The following is a 6,142-nucleotide window of genomic DNA, read 5'->3' as shown; positions in this document are numbered from 1 at the left end:
GAAGTGAACTGTCTTTAAGAAGATCTACAACATTGTTTAGGTTGGAAGATACTCAAGTTATTAAGCGAGCACTTGCATTCAAGTCCTTTATTGATGGTGCTGACTTCTCTAAATACAATCTTTCCAACATGATTGCTATGGATGAAACTGCAGTGTTTATGGGCCAATCATCTCAAACAACAATTGAACAGTGGGGTGCTTTCTTAGTGTACATTCCCTCCACTGCTTACAAAGGTGCACATGTTTCCTGTATTTTGGCAATTCATCTGAATGGCACTAAAATCCCACCTTTAATCATTTCTAAGGGCAAGAAGGAAAAGATTGAATGTGTTTTGGGCATTTTTATTCTTGAAACTGAAAAAGCCTGGGCTACACAAGCAGTTATAAGGAAGTGGGTCAATTTAATACTGTCACTTGTTATGCAAGGGAACCAAAGAGGTCTGCTAGTCTGGGATGCAGCCAGCACTCACCGCGCTAAAGACATGAAGACATTTCTTCACGAAAGAAAAATAGATCAGATAATGATTCCCACAGGAATGACAGCCTATCTCCAGACTCTTGATATTGCAATAAACAAGCCATTCAAAGACAATTTGCGCATGGAAATTAATGACTACATTGAAAATAGAATGGAGAAAAATCAGCGTGGAAACTTTGTGAAACCTAAACTACAAGAAGTTGTGACTTGGGTGAAGAATTCATGGGAGAAAATCACTGACAGTTGCATTGCAAACGCACTGCTAGCAGGCTACCTTGACAAGAAGTACTCATTTAAAGACAGTACTATTGCTAAACATGAGAGATTTGGTCCACTGATTCTGAAAGAAATGGAGTCATAAGAAATTCACCAGGAAATTCAGGAATTGGATTGTTATGATGATGTTCCAGAAGATGATGACATGATTGTCATTGAATAAATGAGTAAATTCTTGATACTGTAGGATTCACAGTTTGTCTGGTTTGTGTTGACAACTACCGTACTACTGTACTGTATACAGGTAATAAGTTTCCTTTATTTTCATTTAACAATAAATGTGTACCGTATTCTTCTTCATGGAAAAATAAGACATCCCCTGAAAATAAGACCTAGCGCATCTTTGGGAGCACAAATTAATATAAGACACTGTCTTATTTTCGGGAAAACGTGTTAGCAGCGCGTGCAAGGCGGGGCAGGGTGAGGTGCGTAGCAGTGCAGCCGTGGAAGCAGCAGCGGGAGGCAGCAGGGGCAGCGGGCACAGCGGGTCAGGTGGGCGGGGCAGGTGGCAGAGGGTGCTGGTAGCAGGTGAGGCAGCGGCAGCGGCAGGTTCAGCTGGTCGAGCTTGTGGGGCGAGGCGCGCTGTGGTGGTGGCAGCACCCGCTGGAGATGGTGGTGGAAGTGGTAGCAGGCCTGGTGGGGCGGGCTGGAGGGGCGGGGCACGCCCTGCTCTGCCCACCGCAGTGGGAGAGGTGCGAGGGCAGGAGGGAAGCCCACCAGAAGTCTTGAAGGAATAGTCCTGCAACAGGTGCCTTGTTATTTCATAATGACCAAACTGATCCATATAGGGAGCACCTCCCTATACCCCAATCAGGCGGCCCCACTGCACATGGCATCTTCAGGATCCTCTTGCTCTGTCTCTGACTCAGGATCAGAAAGTCTTCACCAACCAGGACATAATTTCCCCTTTGTTTTCAATTCTGTTGTGGTTTGCTTTGAGATATAACTCACATATAGTGAAGTACACAGATCTTTCTTTCCTTCTTATTGAATTTACTGGGGTGACATTGGTTAATACAATTATGCAGGTTTCAGGTGTACAATTCTATAATACCTCAAAAAATTAAAATTGGAACTACCTTATGACCTAGTGTTTTAACTTTTGGGAATATATCCTAAGAAACCCAAAATGCTAATTTGAAATATTATATGAATCCCTATGTTCATTGCAGCATTATTTACAAAGTACACAGATCTTAAGGGTACACTTCAATCAGTTCTGAACAATATATATTCCTATAATCTGCACCACTATCAGGATACCGAACATTTCAATTCTTCAAGAATGTTCCCTTATGCCCTTCTCAGTCAACCCTTATCCCCACAGTAGAGGCAACATAATAGTAGAGGCAACTGTTAATTTTTTTTTTCTTTTTTTTTTTTTTTAATCATCACCTGAGGATGTTATTTTTTTAATTGATTTTGAAGAGAGAGAAGGAAGAGAGAGAGAAACATCGATGTGAAAAAGAAATAACTATTGTTTGCCTCCCCTATATGCCCTGACTGGAAATTGAACCCACAACCTTTTGGTGTACTTGATGATGCTTCAACCAACTCACCAACCTGGCCAGGAGGAGGCAACTATTATTCTGACTTCTATCACCGTTGCTTACTTCTGCTCATTCTAGGACTTCATGAAGGTGGAATTATACAGTCTGACTCCTGTATCTGGCTCCTTTCACTCAGGATAAAGCTTCTGAGGTTTGTTCATGTGTCATGTGCACCAGTGCTCCCCCTTTTCATTGCTGAGCAGTTCTCTGCACACAAATGCCACAGCTGGTATTCCCTCACCTATACAGATGGCCTTTTAGGGTTGTTTTCAGTTTTTTGCTATTTCAGATATTGTTGCTACAAACATTCATGTATGAGTCTCTGTGTGGACATCTGGTTTCCTTTCTCTTGGATGAATATCTACAAATTGAATGGCTGGGTCATATGGTAAGTTTACATTTATCTTTTAAAGAAACTGATAGTTTTCTAAAGTTATTGTAACAATTTTCAGCAATCTATAAAAATTCCACTTGATCCATATCCTCTTTCAACTTGGTATTGTTAGTCTTTTTCATCTTAGCTATTCTGTGTGTGGCGGTGTCTCATTCTGATTTTCATTTATTTTTCCTGATGATTAATAATACTGAGCATCTTCTTGTGTGTTTATTGACCATTTAGATGGGGTGTGTGTGTGTGTGTGTGTGTGTTTGTGTGTGTGTGTGAAACTGCATTTTAGTCCCATCCGTTAGTGACTGGATACTGGACTGGTGTCACTGAAAACCTCATCACTTGCACAAACACGGCAGCATAATATAGCCAATTAGGCAAAAAGACCTTCTCTTTGGCCTTCTAAATCTCATAGGGGGGCCTCTAATTAGCAGAGCTGGAGCTGCATCCAGAACCCCTATGAGAAACAGGATTAGCTTTTCATCTCATCCCAGGGAAGATGGAAGGAGCAGTGAGTGGACCCAGAGTGCCCATCCCCAGTCCCCCATGCAGTGGGTCAGCGCTGCCTTTGATCTGCCCTGGAGGCTGGTGAATGCTCGAGGCCAGGCTGTGCTCCAGTGGTGGCACAAGAAATGGTTTAGGCCCTGAATAATACTAAGTCACATTGAATCCCATCATGAGAGAGTGTACAACTTTTGAATATCTTTTAATGCATCAAATGATATGAGGGAGGCTCTGTGTGGTAAAGAATTAATCTTACCCAAAGAGAGGTCTGACTTTTGCCCTCATCTCTGGGAAGGCATGCCCCTGGAATGTCCTGCCTCTAAAGAGCATCTTTCTTTACCTGGGGCTTTTTCTAACCATGGGATTGACCGGCGGAGGGGGGGGGGGGGGCGGTCTTTGGGCCACAGGTACCAGCTCAGCCTCCAAAGGGATTGGAAACTAGGTGACCGTGGGGATGGTCTCTGAGGTCTTTGTGACTGAGCTCCCATGAAAGCTCTGGACCCAAGGCTTGCAGGAGCTTCCCTGGTTGGCAGTACCTCATGGAAGCTGTCACACATTGTTGCCAGTGGGTAGCACTGTCCACGACCCTACTGGGAGAGGACAATTGGAAGCTTTGTGCTTGGAACATTCCTGGTCTCTGCCCATGTGTCTCTTTTCTTGGCAAATACTCATCTGGTTTCTGTCACTGTAATAAATTGCAACTGAGGTATAACAGCTCTCGGTGAGATCTATGAGTCCTTTGAGTGGATCTTTGACCCTAAGGGTGGCCTTGGGGACAAACGCAGCTGGTGTCAGAAGTGGGGGCGGTCTTGGCCTCCCGAACTCTGCAGTGTGTTTGAGCAGACAATTGATGGTCCCTCCAACTGAGCAGCTCTGGCTCCTGGCTCAGAGCCCTCGCCAACAAGTCGGTTTCCAGCTAGAATGCACTTAATCTTTTTGCTTCTTACTTTCCACTGGGTTTATCTTTATAGCTATCTTCTATTTATATCAAGCCGTAGTGATTTTCCATATATGACTGTAACTTTTAAAATAATGTACTTAAGTTAAAAAGAGAGTTGACCATATGTATGTATATGTGTACATATGTAATATACATATAATATGTATATGAGTGATATTCCCTCCTGATTAGGCATCTGTTCTGTTGCTGGTAGCTGCCAATCAAAAATACTTTTAGTATTCTCCCTATATGTATATCACATACAATGTCCATCACATATATAATATGTGTTATTCATAATTTATGTGTATATATATACATAATACAGAATGTCACATATTTATGATACATATCACATATATGTGTTTGTTTTCTTTCTTTTTATAAAATATATTTTATTGATTTTTTACAGAGAGGGAGAGAGAGGGATAGATAGTTAGAAAGATCAATCAGCTGCCTTCTGCACACCCCCTACTCGGGATGTGCCCACAACCAAGGTACATATCCTTGACAGGAATCGAATCTGGGACCTTTCAGTCAGCAGGCTGACGCTCTATCCACTGAGCCAAACCTATTTCAGCTATGTGTTTGTTTTCATTAGGTTTTTCTTTCTGGCTATGTTCTTTTTATATGAAGCAGTATTTTTTCCATACATGCTAGTGTTTTTAAAATAAATGTACTTAAGATTTAAAGTGATTTGATTTATTAAAAGTAAATAATAATGCAGGTAGGATGAACTTGTGGCAAAAACTGAGAAGAGGAGATATATATATATATATATATATATATATATATATATATATATATATGGCTATATTATTTGATACACTGATATTTCCTTTTCTATCTTACCAGTGAACCAGTGCACAAAATCATGCAGCCCCACCCACCCGCGCGTACCTGGTCCACCTGCTGGCAGCCCTGCCTTGACACCCTAACCTCTCCACCCAGAGCTCAAGCCCACCTGGCCCCACCCCTGCCCCCTTCGGCCTTCTCTGGCTGCTTCAGGCCCCACCCTCAGTCTCGTGAGTCACCTCGGGCTGGTTCCGCGTCCTCCAGGTGCCTCCCCAATCTCTGGGCTTCCCTCCAATCTCTGGAGCATCGCTGCAGCTCCACCCTGTCATGGTACTAGAGAAGAGCGTGGAAGCCTACTGCGTAGTTTTAAGCCCGGATTCCTGGCTGTGCTCCTTCCCCTGGCAGGTGGGCGGTTGATGTGCTGAGTACGAGCAGGGGGTGGTGAAGGACTGGTGAGGGGGGCACTACAGGCTCTCACCCCTGCCCTCCCTGCCTCCCTACCTCCCCCACAGGATGGTGCTGCCTCCTCCTGGGGCCTCCCTTCTTCCCAGGCCGTGTCTCCAGAGCAATGTGGTGGCTCCGCCCTGCCACACGCGCAACATGAGGGCATCACAACCATTAGCATATTAGCTCTTCATTATATAGGATTACTTCGTTTAAGTTACTCACAGCCCACTAAACTGATTTTGTAATCCATGAATAGGCTGTGACCTGAAGTTTGTGAAATACTCTTATGCAACCACCTGTGAACAGGACCTTATCCCTTTACTTTGGCAGAGTGACCCTTAAACCTGGGTAGAGGCTTCTGCCCCAAGCCCTGTACTAAAGAGGACCTGCTCTGGCCTGGTCTGGTTGAGCCCCTCCTCACAGGCTGAAGAACCAAGGAGCCTTCAGGAAGTGTCCACTGGAGCCTATGCTATACTTAACGATGCTCTGGGAACCTGCGACCCAGTTCCCATCCAAACTTCTCTAAGCCCCCTCCAAGGTCTCTGTTGTCTTCTTGGTGGGCACTCTCTTAAATCGAGAGGCAGCCCAATCTGTGGCTGGTGATGTGGATGAAGCTCGGATATGCAGGCTGGGTGTCCACACTCATGTAAGGCCTACATTCATGTGTGCATGCTGGAGGGACCCAGACTGTGAAGAAAAGGCGGCCACCAAGGGGCTGGGACCTCCCCTGTGCTAGCCCAGTTACCAAGGCTACCTACTAATGT

The sequence above is a fragment of the Pipistrellus hanaki genome (assembly GCF_964339955.1).
Source record: "Pipistrellus hanaki genome assembly, chromosome: 15".
In the NCBI taxonomy this organism is placed as follows: domain Eukaryota; kingdom Metazoa; phylum Chordata; class Mammalia; order Chiroptera; family Vespertilionidae; genus Pipistrellus; species Pipistrellus hanaki.
This window is presented reverse-complemented; position numbering follows the sequence as displayed.